This window comes from Agrilus planipennis, unplaced genomic scaffold (assembly GCF_000699045.2).
Source record: "Agrilus planipennis isolate EAB-ADULT unplaced genomic scaffold, Apla_2.0 scaffold2, whole genome shotgun sequence".
Lineage (NCBI taxonomy): Eukaryota > Metazoa > Arthropoda > Insecta > Coleoptera > Buprestidae > Agrilus > Agrilus planipennis.
Window position 1 is genome coordinate 494,991 of NW_020442464.1, and position 16,531 is coordinate 511,521.

Consider the following 16,531-nt stretch of genomic DNA (forward strand, 5'->3'; position numbering starts at 1 on the left):
TTTCGTCTCCTATCTTTACATTCGCTCTTTCCCTACTTCTTATTCCCTTGCATACTAGTATTTTTGTTTTACTTTTATTTATTTTCATGCAGTACTATTTTGTCAATACCGCTTCTATTTTATTTAAAGCTATCTCTAAGTCCTCCTTGCTGGATGCTAATACTGCTGTATCATCTGCAAATCTAAGCATACTAATCATCTGCCTCTGTATATCTATCCCTACAGTTGTACTGTCTTTAATGATGCTGATCGCGTCTTCGATGTATAGATTAAAAAGTAACGGTGACAGTGTGCATTCCTGCCTGACTCCCTTCCTAATATTTACTTCTCTACGTTGCAGCCTTAGCTCTATAACTGCCTGTTGCTCTTTATACAAACTAAGTATCATTCTTCTGTCTTTGTAACTCATCCCTACATTTTTAAGCATATTTATCATCTTATCCCATTGTCAAAAGCATTTTTTAAATCTACATATTCTATGTACGCACTCTTTCTTTTTTCTATCGTTTTCTCTATTTTTACCGGTAAAGTTAGAATGGCCTCCAGAGTTCCTCTATTTCTTCTAAACCCAAATTGACCTTTTATGGCATAACTCACTACTATTGTATCTGGGTCAAACTGTGACAAAATTTAAAAAATAACAATGATAGATTTATCATCATTTCATGAATTGAAATCATGAATTACGTTAGGGCTTTTATACAGAACAGCCACTTTCAGTCTAAAGTTTCAAAGCATTGACGTTAGGATTCAAACTCATTTAATATGAAAAGTTTAATATTCTATCGCTTCTCGTGAGTCTCGAATAGCTAAAACGGAAGTTTGGATAAATGACATTATATGCAACACTCATCCATTTCATTCATAAACTATTTAAGCGGTTGAGTCCCCCTGTTATATGATAGATGCTGAAAAATATGGGTACTTACGACTTGCTTGCCAACATTAAATATTTAACTACGAGTTGCAGTGAAATAGTAACAACTTGATACTCATAAATCTAACGTGCCACATTGAGAAATGGGAGACTACATTATTTATGAGATACTGGCTCGCTTATATTGCTGTAAATCGATGCATCCATTGCATTCTCTCGTATACGACAATTTATACTGTTGAAGTTCAGTTATTACGCTTTTAAGGTACTTATGCCGTTGAGATTGCAACAATCTAAGCGTGCTAATTGGTCTATTGTATTATGAAATGAGATTTTAAAATACTTTATGTTTCAGTGATCTTTTGTTTTGGATGATACGAATTATTGTACAAGATGCGCAACTCCGAATTTTAAATTTCTTTTGAGTGGACTACAGTAATAAAAATTAATTTTAAGAATTAAGGAAGTTGAGTGTTGGTGCAAGTATTAGTTTTTCTATCTATATACTTCTGCTTTTTCATTTAATATATATGTGATAACACTAATAAATCATTATTTTAAAGTTTTTTTTGCTACTTCTATTAAAGAGAGTTTTGAGTTTTCACGATAACAATTAATTAAATAATTACTTTGTTCATCGCTGATAGTATGCAGTAGTATTTAAAGTATACCTCGACATGGTATTAAGAGCACAAAAAAAGAAAAAAAAAATAGGTAAATTAATATTTAGTTCATTAAATTTCTAACCTATCATTGACCTATATTTATGACTTCGACTGCTTATATTCATGGGTACGTAATGCAAGCCCAAATAAACAAAAAAGTACTCTAGACTAGCTGCAAACATAATATCGTCAATCACATTTGATCTAATCTAACAAATAACAAACAATAATTGTCTACAAAAATACAAAATAATTACGCATGCTACTATTGTATGTGGTATTGCGCTACCCTACCAGCGCCGGACTGCCCTTACTAGTATTTTCAAACAGGTTTTTCTCGAAAACGATAAACTTTTGCACCACCAAATATTACCTAATTTTCTTGTTTTATAGCACCCTATCACTTCCTAAACGTTGACTACTTATTACAAAAACACCTTACACATACAAACACGAGAATCCAGGAACTCCTGGCTGAATGTTCCGAGGTACTTTTCTTGTGGTATCTTTTAGTTCTTTGCTTTTATACCCGAGAGTTTCTTGTCTTTTCAGGTTTTTATTCGGTAAATTTTAAATACTCAATTGTTTTTGGATATGACAGATAAATTCAACACAATCAAAAAATAAAATGATCCTTTCTTAAATGATGCTTATTACATCCCCTTTTTCAACATCACACATTAAACATACCTACACCATATGGTGATAAAACATATGTGGGAGTACTGCATTTAAATGGCGCTATCCCCTATAGTGTTTGAACAATATTTTCATTTCAATTGTTAAATGTTTATTACCGATTATTATTGCATTACTACAAAGATTAATTCTGTGTGAATTGTTGTGTATCTATTGTAAAATCACTGTAGCATAGAAGTTACTTCGCAATTGAAAGGCGTATTGCCGACTGGATAACAGAAAATTACTAAGTACGTAATAACAGTAATCATAACCGTCTAGACTCCGCAATTTCGTATTGACTGAATTGCTAACAGTAACTACATACTCTGTTGTTACACAGTTAACAATCTATTAATAATTTTAGATTAGTTTTATTTTAGTTTTCTTATTAAAGGTACCTACGTTGTACGCGGTATTTTTGCTGATAATCAATACATCAACAATTTAGTATCGAACGATGACCTTTCCTTTAATTATTTTGGAACACTATTTGTTAATATTTTAAAAATTTAAAATTTCTTTTTTCCTTTTTTAAGATATTCATATCAGCTACAACAGAACAATAAAAATCGGTAGATATACCAGAAACGGAATTTAAATGTTTATGATTTCTAACAGTACAGATACTATTCTGTAGCAGAGAAAGTAAGACAAATAAAGATCCATCCTTGTGTGATTTATGAAAATTCGATGGATGAAGTGATATTCAGAAATAGATTGCGTGACACATGTATCACTTCGTGCTTTATTATGAAGAGACACCTTTGTAAACAAAAAAAAAAAAAACAAAAAAAGAAACGTATCACCGTATTAATTTTTCATTTCACATGAACAAATTTCTTGGAATGTATGTTCTACATTTATCAACTAAAGTCACCTAGATCAGTTCAGATTTTCTTCTTGTTTTGTCGGCAAAGTTTTACGGAAATTGATTCAGCAGTTTCAAAAATTAACCCGTACAGACAGACAGACAAACATCTTAAACGTCGTTGTGTCATAACAGCATAGAAATAAAGATATGAGAGGCTGTCAGTAAATTACATAACGATATCCTTTGCAATGTCTAGATTCCAAAATGTGAATATTCATACTGACATAAGTAATGAGAACCACCATATTGTTTTGTAGTTTCGCTTCTTTTTTGCACAAAGAAAATATAGAAAAAGTGTGATTCCAGAGTGAACGTGATATTTAAGGATTGTACAAGATTTACAGAGTCGTAAACGGAAACAATGTAGGCTATCAAACAAAGAGATTCATTAGAGGAATGTGTCGAATTTCATTTCATTCTAGTGAAAAACTATTGTATGTATCTATCCGCAGTATTCTCGCACAAGATTCGAAGCTGATAACAGAACCGACTATTTTCATTATTCAACTGCGTGGAAACCAATTCTTCACTACAAATCAAAATTTCCCTAAATATCATAGTCTCACTAACATAATAAATTGTTATCCTGTCATTGGTGTTTTCGCTCAGAAATCAATACAGTAAATGTTTAACAGACTTCACCTAATTTTCAGTCCGTACAGTTAAAAGGAAAGATTAATATTGACAAATGAAATTATAAATAATAATTCAAAGCAGTTGCAGTTTATACATAAAAGCTACATATCTCAAAAAAAAATTTCTACATAAGTAGAACATTAACCTAGTGATGTTGGGTGATACGTATGCATCCTACCTAATACATACGTGTAGATGGGACGATCAAGATCGCCTAAGTCTGCTATAAATTATCTGTGAGAATGGACGTATCTTCTTTCTTGTTTTCATTGGGTCTGTAGTGTTTTGAACACTTCTTTACTAGGTTAGGAAAAGCTTCATGAGTAGTACAGACAATGCGGAAAGAGATAACCGAATAAATTCCTAAGAATGTTGAACTTATTTTAAAGTTCGATACTGACAACATGCTCAAGTTCTGCTTTCTGTTATACATTATTTGGTGTAATGTTATTCCTTTTTCTTTATTAGTGTCCGCTGCAATTCCTACCTGACATCTCTTTTCTATGTTTTCGATATTCCTTACAATTTTGTCGTGAGTAAAAATCAGCAACTGCTGTGGTCTAGTTAGTAAGTTGCAAGAAGAAAGTAAATGCCACAGTTTCATTGCGGACTATACCAATTTTAAACGTAGCTACTAACTATATACGGATTCTTCAAGTTTCTACTTAGTACGTAAGGGTGTAATTGAAATAAGCGTGGAGCTTTGAAGGGAGTCAACTAGATGAAGTAAGGACTCGCGTAGTGAATACAGCGGCGTGGTTATAAGAAACATTCCAAAGAAAACCACCACAATGACTTACAATCCGAAGCCGGCCCTGGGCCAGATTTGACAATGTGGGTATGGTACAATAAAATCATTGAGTACAAATTGCGATAAGGACTGAGCAGCTATGCATGGATAGAATGTAAACTATACCTACAATGCCGCTTGTCCAATGCCTAAAGTAAACATAAACAACAAACAATAACTTATCCCTCACTTATCTTATTGCAGCGATCATCACACGATCCTGCACATCGTTAGTATTATCATTGGCGTTTGATATACACGCTGTTTTATATAAAGTAGTTCTACGGAGTCAGATCCGAACTGTCAAGGATGCAAACATCGCCCTATAGGAAAAACTGGCACCTAAAGCACTGTTTTACCGAAACAACTAATAAAAATCCACTTGCGGCTGAAAATCAATTTTTTTGCAAAGCTTGTAGGTACTTGCTGCAAATGATAAGGATACAGCAACTGTTCCTTTACAATTCGCCACGCTGTAATATGAAAGGAATTAACGTCTTTCTATGAAATAAAAAAATAAAGATATTAAAAGGTCTGTGCAATTCAGTAGTTCGCCCACTAAGTCTGCTTTCCAGTTTCCATCTTTGCTCCTTCCGTCCTCAATGACTTCTGACTCCTTTCTATTTATATCGCAAGAACGAAAATACATAATTTAGTAACCGTAATGTGGATATTTTTTCATGCACTTTTGAACGAAGCAAAACTCCCCCAAAGGCTTTAAGTTGCATTTATTGGACTTAAATTCCTTCTTTACTTATAATATGAAATGATGAATGAAGGTACTTGTACGAATTTGCCTATACTGTGCTGTATTTTTCAAAAGATGATACCCTTATCATTTGCACCTTGATGATTTCATGTAATAGAATATCTCCATGCTCGGATTTCAATTCTTACACATTTGTGTAGACAAGAGACATACAAGAGAGAAGTTATAAATGTGACTGATAGAACAGAATAAATTTAAGAAAAAGCAATAGGCATAAATTTAGCAAATTAATAATTCGATTTTAGTAAATACCCTGAGAAAAATATATTTACATGCTTCATGTATGTGTGCAATACTTTCTCACAATCAACTGAAACATTCATTATCTATTTGTAAATTTATTAGTTATTCGGTACTTAATTTATTTTTTCCTTTTAGAAATTATAGATGTATGTACATTTAGTCTACAAAAATTTGCGTATCGAATAAAAAATGCATAAATGATGGTCGTGGTACATTCACGTTCTTGATATATGTATTCTAAGGATCTAAGGAACGCTAGGAACGCTGTTTTATAAAACGAAAACAACCCTTCCTGTACCATAACACGGAAACGTGTTTTCGTAAATATTTTCATTTTAATTGCCCATTTTATAATGGCGAAAATTCGAAAACAACGCCGGAAGATTTATCGTAGTTGTTGTCGACGTCGCGCGTCGGTTCCTGCTCTTTTTAGATGCCGTTGACCCAGTTTTCATATACGTTTATACGTAATATGAAACGAACGAGTCGTGGGTGGAGTGAAGTGGCGTTCACAGAGCCACTTCGCCATCACATTGTCGCTGATAATTCCGCACGGATTTAATCTCTTTAAACGAGACCAACCCTCTTAATTAATTTTTTTAAGCCTCGTCGAATAGTTAAGCGGCTACTTTCTCAATATTCAACATTGTCCAAATTTACAAATCCAGTCTTTTTGTGAGAGTCCAAAAGTCGCTTACTCTCTTACTACATGAATCTAATCAAAAAACAAAGACTACAAAAATGTAGTGCTACTACTAATCTATACCATTTAACCAATTTAGGGTGTGCGCAAATTACTTCAGTCAAAACTAATCCTATACATACTGATACAAATCTACCTCCAAAGTTTGGGACCGTAGTCATCCAGACGTCCAAAGCAAACTTCTATGGTACAAATAAGCAATTCAATGACTTTTTCCATTTTTTCACCATTCGAATCTTCACCCAGCTACAATTGCTTATGGCGTTTCACCTTTTGTATTTGAGTGATTTTTCGTTTTTTAAAGATACATTTGTGCTCTGCTTGAAAATCTCCTTTTCAATAAAGTTTTCTATAACCTTAAATATGACTTTCGTCTCAACGCCAACGCTTCACCATTATCTGTGAATTTCAAGTCGAAACTACGTCATCATCATCATCATCATCATTATAAGGTCGTCAGTCCTAAGACTGGTTGGACACGTATCTCTACTCTTTTCTACCCCTCGTAACTCCTGTTTCTGCCTCTAATATGTCTCTGACTAGACCTTTATGCCTGAGAAGGTGTCATACCATCATATCTCGCCTATTTTTTATTGACTTCCATAGAGTCCTTTGTTCTCCTATTCTTTCTAATACCTCTTCATTTCTAACCTTTCTATCCACGTTATCTTCATCATTCACCTATAACACCACATTTCGAAAGCTTCTTTTATTTTCCGCCGCGCCCACTGTCCATATTTCGCACTCTTACAACGCCGCGCTCCAAACATACACACCTTTAACAACCTTTTTCGAATTTCTAAATTAACCATTCGCGAGCATAGAAATGACTTCTTTTTATTAAAGGCGACACGACCCTGCGCTATACTCTGCTTTATATTCCTACTACTCCTTTCGTCCTGACTTATGCGACTTCCTAGATATCTAAAATAAGTCACTTCTTCTAATTTTTGGTCTCATATCTTTATATTCGCTCTTTCCCTACTTTTTCTTCCCTTGTATAACAGTATTTTAGTTTTACTTTTATTTATTTTAATACAGTACTTATCTGTCAGTACCGCTTCCATTTTATTTAAAGCTATCTCTAAGTCCTCCTTGCTAGATACTAGTATTACGTACTTTTTAGAAAATATGGGAAAGCCTTTGGCAAACGGAAAGACGAACAATGTTCCGCTGGATCATTTGGGTGCGACCCTGACAATCTCCTCACACAATATGTACTCATGTTCGTAGCAAATGAACAAAGAATAGAAAACTCCTTACATTTTTTGGTTTCTATGCGATAACAAATGTAACTCATTTCTACGGAGAACACTTTATATACCTAAGTCAAAGTTTTACTGTATCAATACTAACCGAAAATTCTATCTGTATGCTTAGGGTAGGTTTGAAAGCGAATTCTTGGAAAAATACTTAAACCGTTTTACTACACAATGGCCTCTTCAAATAGGAAAAGATAATTTCCACTATTAAGCAGGGTGTGCGAGCTATTGGAAAAACATTTATCTAGTAAAAGGCGCAGGTGTTCCGCGGTAATAAACGAATCTTCAGAACTGATAAAAATACTCATATTGATATAGTTTTTAAGGTTCCGTACGTACAAATAAAAAAAGGAACCAATATAAGATCACTCGTGTGTCTGTCTGTCCGTCTGCCACAGTCAATTTGCTCCGAATCTACTAAACCGATATATAACGTAAACAAATTAATTTTGAAAATAAAGGGACCAATAGGAAATTAAAACAAAAATACAACGTGTAGTTATACAACACGCTACTGAAGTGAAACTTCTACAAACACACAAACATACCGGGATAGGGGTTAAGGAATTGGTTTAATGGTATTATTTATATACAATGAATTTAAATTTTACACTATACATGCCGGAATTGCCTGTAACGAACGTTGCATTGAAGCGCGCACAATTTTGCTAGATTAGATCAAGTGTGATTGACGATTGCCTATTGTGAGTAGTTCTACGTTCTTTTAATGTTGACTTATGTGTATGTAGTCAGTGGAATTAGCAGTAGGTCACTGTGTCACTGCCATAGTTCAGTGTAAAACAATAGTTGCTACAATAGCGTTTAGTAATACTTTGTCGCATGATACTAATTTAATACGAACATACCGGGATAGGGTATACTATGAATTTAAATTTTACACTATACATGCCGGAATTGCCTGTAACGAACGTTGCATTGAAGCGCGCTCACGGCTCAAGCGATCCCGACTACGAACTCGACTACGTGGCCGAGTAGAGGGAGGACATCCGTTGCATGATTTCGTTACATAGCAACTCGCATGAAACGAACTTAACCTACCGTGCTTAAAAAGAAGTTTCCCTTCAAAAAGTTTTGCAGACTCTAACGTCTGACATCAAATGAAAGGGCTTGGTGTAAGAGTCTCAAATATATATTTTTCATAATTTTAAAATAGACCTTAATTATTTAAGAAAATAAATGAAAATTGACCATTCCCTCCCTATCTCCGAAACTACTGAACCTAAAATTTTGAAAAAAATACAGAACAAATAGTTCTTTACTTATAGATTAGGTACATGAAAATTAATAGGAAGTATACGATCTGAACATAACGTGGTAAATCATTCAACAAAACAATATATTGTGCGTACAAATTTACATTTGCAATTTGAATGTACGGGAACATGTTTTTTTAACTACAATGGTAAGTTGGTTCTCGGGTTATACTTCCGTATGGATAACGGAACCCGTATAGGATCACTCGTGTGTCTGTCTGTTCGTTTTTTTTTTAATATACGCCAAATAAACACAAATTATAACCTATTTCCATAGACTTGTATACAGGTAAAACAAAAATGATTACTGACGGCGTTTTTTCTTTTGATGTCGCCTGAGCGAAAATGCTTAATTTGATTAATGTGTGGAATACCTAAATCTTATGAGCAAAGTATAACACCCTTAAAGGGTTAAAATTGCATATTAAAAGATGGCAAATTTGTACCAATTTCCCTATATCACATCATATTGGTTCTCAGTTCACCTGTACTGTACGACTGTAGGTACCATGAAGTAATTTTCACTAAAAAGTAAGAAATATTTTCAGTTCCTTTAATTAATGAATATACAATATAGAAAAACCTAAAGATAGAAGGAAGATATGCTAATTTGCACCAGCTAAAATTCCTCAATTAAAAATTATTTTAAAATGTAAAATCCTTTTGTTATAGAATTTCGTTACTTTGTATCTTGAGAAGCTGCAAAAAATAATGACAATTAAGAGCTTATTTATTACCTTAATAGCTACAAAGAACCGACCAAAATATTCCTTGAAAAAGTTCGTAAAAACATACTTAAAGCAATATTGCCTTAAATTTAGAAAAGGGCTTAAAAACTTAAAAAGGGCTGAGGGTTTTCAATTACGTTTATTAATCGTTTCATTTTACGTAAACACCGGTAGGCGGAATTAAAAAAAGATTATTCGCCAAAAAAATGTAGTAAATGAAAAATTCGCTTAGTACGAATTGCCATATAAAAATGGTTAAATATGAATATAAGGATCAAAAAAGTCATAAAGGAAATTTATATATTATTCAGAAATGTACCTAATTACTTCAATCTAATATTACATGCGAATTTATATAATTTAGAATAACCCAGTCAACAATTTATTTAACAAATAAAATAATTCGAAGTGGTCTGTATTCTGTCGAAAACTGCCAGACGCGGATCGCGATTTCGATCTTTTTGGATCTCATCAGCGCGTCGCAGACAGTTCCGACAGAACACAGACCAACCTTTACCTGCTGTCTTAACAGCGCGTTTTAGAAAATACCACAAAGGCGCGGTAAACGCCATCTGTAGTACGATGCTATATTTTAGGANTCGATTCCACTCCCCTGATTATTATTAATTATTATTAATTTAATTGTCGTTAATAGACCTGCTAACCTAGTAGTAGGTGTTAGCTTGCAGTTTTAAATAAATTATTTAGGTGTACCAACTTGTACTAATCTAAATAAGAATTTACGGATTCCATGTAACAGTATGCTTCCAAGTATAAATATAAGTGCTAATTTCAAACGTGAATCGCCATTTTGAATTTATTACTTCCCAATACCTCATCGGAAGTAACCTCGATTTGAAGTTCTGACCTAGTCAATACCTATTTTTAAGTTTTAAGTTACCACAATATGTTATATTCAATTTGCCATATTTATAAATAAAATTTTAGTAACCACATAAATCGGACTTGGACTTACCCCTAGTAGAATCACTTCAGCAATTAGTTTTTTCCAATGGAACTCCTCACTGTTCTGAAATAGAAATAAAATACATATGTGTAAAGATAGTATGAAATAAAGTACATACAATGGTAGGAAATGTGTGAAATAGATTTGTAACAAAAAACAATTCTAGAAGAAAAAGTGGAGATTGAAAGGTGAAAAAGAAAACACATAATTCTATAACCTTGAAACTTCTTTTCTTGCGAGAACAAACTTTGTTGTTGAGCAAATTGAAAAATAATTCTTGAACTTTTAGATCAATTCTTTATCACAAGCTTGGTTTTTATGGCTATTTGTTGTGTATAAATGTTAATATGTCGGACCTTTAGGTAAAAATTATTTTAACAATTGGTAAAAAGAAGCTCAGAGACAGATGCCCGAACTTTTATTCATTAGGACAATATGAACACTGTATGTTTTGCTAAATTCGGATGACAATAACATTATAATATAGTCACAGTTTTCGGTTGATTCGCGTGTTATACGAATGCCTTTAAATATTACGCTAGGTACCTTGTCGTGGAGAACTTATTAGACATGTTCGGACCACCTTGCGTCCTAATCTTAGTCATAATGAAATGTACTACGATATATCCTTTTTACGATTGCGAGACCTATACTCTTCATGACGGGGCTTTTCATCGACATTGGAAATCACAATCACTGCTCTAATACATACATTTGTATATATATTAAAACATTTTTGCAACTCATATAATTTTTCGAGCTACACTGAGTGTCTTCAACGCACTGCTGGAACACTTCATCTCTAGCTACACTACCTATTTCGTCTACTATTATTGTAGAAGGAGCATTAAAAGTTGTACTTCATAGAATTTGTAATTTTAATATCGCAAATTGCTTTACAGTTAACTACGTATAAGATAAGACTACAAAATAGAGTAAAAACTAGATATACCCACATATTTATCAAGAAAATTACAGATAATACTGCAGGGATACCGTGACAAAAACATTGAACAATAGGTCATGTCGCAAATGTATATATACGTATAAAAGTAAACTTTGCTTAATTCACATCCTGAACATTAAAAAGAACGCAACCGAATGCCAGCAAAACCTACATACACATATGAGGGTAGGTACATTTAAGTAATTGTTTGTGGAACTACGATATCCTGAGGGAATTACTTACTTTCGTATCCATCTCGAAAATTCAACCATATATTATCGTGAACTCTATTAGGTACTTCAACTGCAATTAATTGGAATTGTTATACAGTTAGTCTTGGAAAAATATGTATACGTATTTGTACCAAAAAAGGAATATAAAAGTTAAATGTGGAACAATAATTACTTTCTACGGTAGTCGATAGTTGGATTATAAGAATAGATCGAACACAATTGTAGGAGATTTGCCTGTATGCATTGTGCCGTTGTCAACTTAAACTTACTTTACGTAAAGTGTATATGGTGTAGCAAACAGTCACTTTTACTGCTATGAATTTTTATTGGACGGTGACTGTTATAGATACCGTATATATAAATGGTGTTTCTGAAATGAGTAGCAAACTTGCAGGAGGGGGTAAGGCACAATAAAACAAGAAACTAATGTCAATGCTCGTATGTACGAAAGTCCGCCGGTTTTAAGAAAAACATAGTTCAAACTGCAGACAAATGTAATTCCGGCCTTGAAAAAAAAATGCGCCAATGCAACGCCGTATTCAATCCGCTAGCAGTTAGCATCATCCGTGTATTTCTTCTGTATCTTTACACTCATGCATTGTTTATTTTGCTAGATTAGAGTAAGTGTGATTGACGATTTCCTCTTGTGAGTAGTCCTTTGTTCTTTTAATGTTGTAGACTTATATGTATGTAGTTAGTCGAATTAACAGTAAGTCACTGTGTCACTGGCATAGTTCAGTGTAAAACAGTAGTTGCTACAATAGCGTTCAGTAATACTTTGTCATATGATACTAATTTAATACGAATACTTCCTCATCAGCAAACCGTTTTGCTATAGAGAGATTAAGAGAAACCGACAATAATTTCGAACAATCTTTTTAGGATACTTGCGTATATGTGCGTTTACTGGTGTTGCATCATAAATTTTTTCTAATAGGAGAATGAAGCTATTGGCAAACCACCCATAAAAAAAGATAACGTACCTTGACAATACCTCAATGGTGATTTGGAAACTTACCTTACAATTAATAATAATTACCTATCCGGAGAATATTAATTTACCTATTAATGTTTACGTAACGTTAATGTTATCTTTTATGTTCTTAATAGGTACCATGTTGTTATTTAATTATTTTTTTATCGTATAATAGAGGTCTAAACATTATTGCGTGCAGTAGCGTGTTAGTAGGCTATTGATATTTATATTATTAGTCGTTGCACAACCTGCACTGTTTACATACTCCATCAGTATGGATGCTTAGCTGTTATCGCAACTCGCTATACTAATATCTATGTTGCCAATTCTCGCTATGCTATTCCCTACTACATCTAGTTAGCACCCTCTAAAACTCTCCCCAGGTTCGCTAACTTTTGCTACTTGCTAATCTGACACTGGTAACCGGAGGACTTGAGAAAGATACCTACCATGAAACGAAGCAAATGTGGTTTTTAATGTATTTATTTGGGAAAACTTCAAAACCGTGTTTTATTCATAACGTTCACCTTTAGTTTTGTATGCTTACCTGAACCTCGCGGCATAACAGAAAAAGTATATTTGCGAAGAGTCTACATACACAGACACATATATTACATATCTAGGCGAATTTCTCTTCTATATCAAAGTTGTGCCTCCGGCAACCAAAACTACAAAGCAATTCAACAAACGTCAGGGCTCTTGCCAGCACTTAAATAAGAGTAAATAAGTATAGGTACATATGTTCCCTCGGGAAAGTGGCACTGCTTGTGACGTACATATGTGTATTCGACCATCCTCCTGCACTTACGTCGTGTATTTTATTAGGACAACCTCATTATGTGGCTTCATTATCCAAAACTATATAAGTACGGAACACAGCTCTCAGAGCGACATGACCTCGATAACCATCCACACATGTGCATGCACCTAGATTCAAACATACGTACAATTATTAGCATACATACATATGTACACCCAAAGGTAAGTATCTAAATACTGTAACAGTATGCTTCCAAGTATAAATATAAGTGCTAATTTCAAACGTGAATCGCCATTTTGAATTTATTACTTCCCAATACCTCATCGGAAGTAACTCCGATTTGAAGTTCTGACCCAGTCAATACCTATTTTTAAGTTTTAAGTTACCACAATATGTTATATTCAATTTGCCATATTTATAAATAAAACTTTAGTAATCAGATAAATCGGACTTGGACTTACCCCTAGTAGAATTACTTCAGCAATTAATTTTTTCCGATGGAACTCCTCACTGTTCTGAAATAGAAATAAAATACATATGTGTAAAGATAGTATGAAATAAAGTACATACAATGGTAGGAAATGTGTGAAATAGATTTGTAACAAAAAACAATTCTAGAAGAAAAAGTGGAGATTGAAAGGTGAAAAAGAAAACACATAATTCTATAACCTTGAAACTTCTTTTCTTGCGAGAACAAACTTTGTTGTTGAGCAAATTGAAAAATAATTCTTGAACTTTTAGATCAATTCTTTATCACAAGCTTGGTTTTTATGGCTATTTGTTGTGTATAAATGTTAATATGTCGGACCTTTAGGTAAAAATTATTTTAACAATTGGTAAAAAGAAGCTCAGAGACAGATGCCCGAACTTTTATTCATTAGGACAATATGAACACTGTATGTTTTGCTAAATTCGGATGACAATAACATTATAATATAGTCACAGTTTTCGGTTGATTCGCGTGTTATACGAATGCCTTTAAATATTACGCTAGGTACCTTGTCGTGGAGAACTTATTAGACATGTTCGGACCACCTTGCGTCCTAATCTTAGTCATAATGAAATGTACTACGATATATCCTTTTTACGATTGCGAGACCTATACTCTTCATGACGGGGCTTTTCATCGACATTGGAAATCACAATCACTGCTCTAATACATACATTTGTATATATATTAAAACATTTTTGCAACTCATATAATTTTTCGAGCTACACTGAGTGTCTTCAACGCACTGCTGGAACACTTCATCTCTAGCTACACTACCTATTTCGTCTACTATTATTGTAGAAGGAGCATTAAAAGTTGTACTTCATAGAATTTGTAATTTTAATATCGCAAATTGCTTTACAGTTAACTACGTATAAGATAAGACTACAAAATAGAGTAAAAACTAGATATACCCACATATTTATCAAGAAAATTACAGATAATACTGCAGGGATACCGTGACAAAAACATTGAACAATAGGTCATGTCGCAAATGTATATATACGTATAAAAGTAAACTTTGCTTAATTCACATCCTGAACATTAAAAAGAACGCAACCGAATGCCAGCAAAACCTACATACACATATGAGGGTAGGTACATTTAAGTAATTGTTTGTGGAACTACGATATCCTGAGGGAATTACTTACTTTCGTATCCATCTCGAAAATTCAACCATATATTATCGTGAACTCTATTAGGTACTTCAACTGCAATTAATTGGAATTGTTATACAGTTAGTCTTGGAAAAATATGTATACGTATTTGTACCAAAAAAGGAATATAAAAGTTAAATGTGGAACAATAATTACTTTCTACGGTAGTCGATAGTTGGATTATAAGAATAGATCGAACACAATTGTAGGAGATTTGCCTGTATGCATTGTGCCGTTGTCAACTTAAACTTACTTTACGTAAAGTGTATATGGTGTAGCAAACAGTCACTTTTACTGCTATGAATTTTTATTGGACGGTGACTGTTATAGATACCGTATATATAAATGGTGTTTCTGAAATGAGTAGCAAACTTGCAGGAGGGGGTAAGGCACAATAAAACAAGAAACTAATGTCAATGCTCGTATGTACGAAAGTCCGCCGGTTTTAAGAAAAACATAGTTCAAACTGCAGACAAATGTAATTCCGGCCTTGAAAAAAAAATGCGCCAATGCAACGCCGTATTCAATCCGCTAGCAGTTAGCATCATCCGTGTATTTCTTCTGTATCTTTACACTCATGCATTGTTTATTTTGCTAGATTAGAGTAAGTGTGATTGACGATTTCCTGTTGTGAGTAGTCTTTTGTTCTTTTAATGTTGTAGGCTTANTTCGTATGGTATGTCAGTATCTATTTGAGATTTAGAAAAAATGTCTGTAACATGTGAAGGTGATTTGTACCGTATCACCTTGTACTTATTGAAACTAATGAACGTACTTCCTTTCGCGCATTTTTTTGATAGGAAATTATACTGTTTGTGATGCATCGATTTCACTTCTGACACGTTATTAAGGTTCAGTTTCATTATTTTTTCAGCATGAACCCCATCCAACTGACGCGGCGAACGCCTGAATAAAGCGAAAAGGAGAAAGAAGAACTTCACATCAACCCTAACACGGCCTGTTAACGTAATGAGTTTGTTACGAAACCATTCTGGTAAGTTATTTTCTCAGTCATTTACAAACTGATACGCCAACAAAATGCCAACATGTTGTGTTCTTTGTTTCTTCTGTCCTGCATTTGTGTAGGTAATATTAACACACGAGAGTTGATGACAACGTTTTTCTCTGTTCTCCTGTTCAAGTTCATTTTTATGATTATTATACTGTGTTAACAACAATTACTTTTCGAATTCTTAGACAGTTTCTCCGAATTGATTCAGAAAAATGCAACATGCATAAAATTATTTCCATAATTTGAATATCTACGTTTGTATCCGAGAAAGTAAAGGTTCGATACGATTATAATTATATAAAGCGATTTATGAACAGAAAAGGCGACTGAGCTTTTGTTTTTTAAAATATAGAAAATACCACGAATGGCGCGGTAAACGCCATCTGTAGTACGATGCTACATTTTAGGATTACGTATGCTCCAACAAGGTCCATTTAAATATATGGATATCTACTTGCTGAAACGAATCCCGGCGTAGCTAACCTCAACGT

General features: G+C 33.6%; 1 protein-coding gene across 1 annotated transcript in view; it reads left to right on the forward strand.

Annotated features, from left to right (window-relative positions):
- The window catches only part of LOC108740202, a 224,584-nt gene that overhangs the window by 25,706 nt on the left and 182,347 nt on the right, over positions 1-16,531 (forward strand). The window contains exon 2 of the mRNA XM_025980992.1: positions 15,903-16,022. The gene's annotated coding sequence lies outside the window, so the exon portion shown is untranslated. The remainder of the gene's footprint in view (positions 1-15,902; positions 16,023-16,531) is intronic.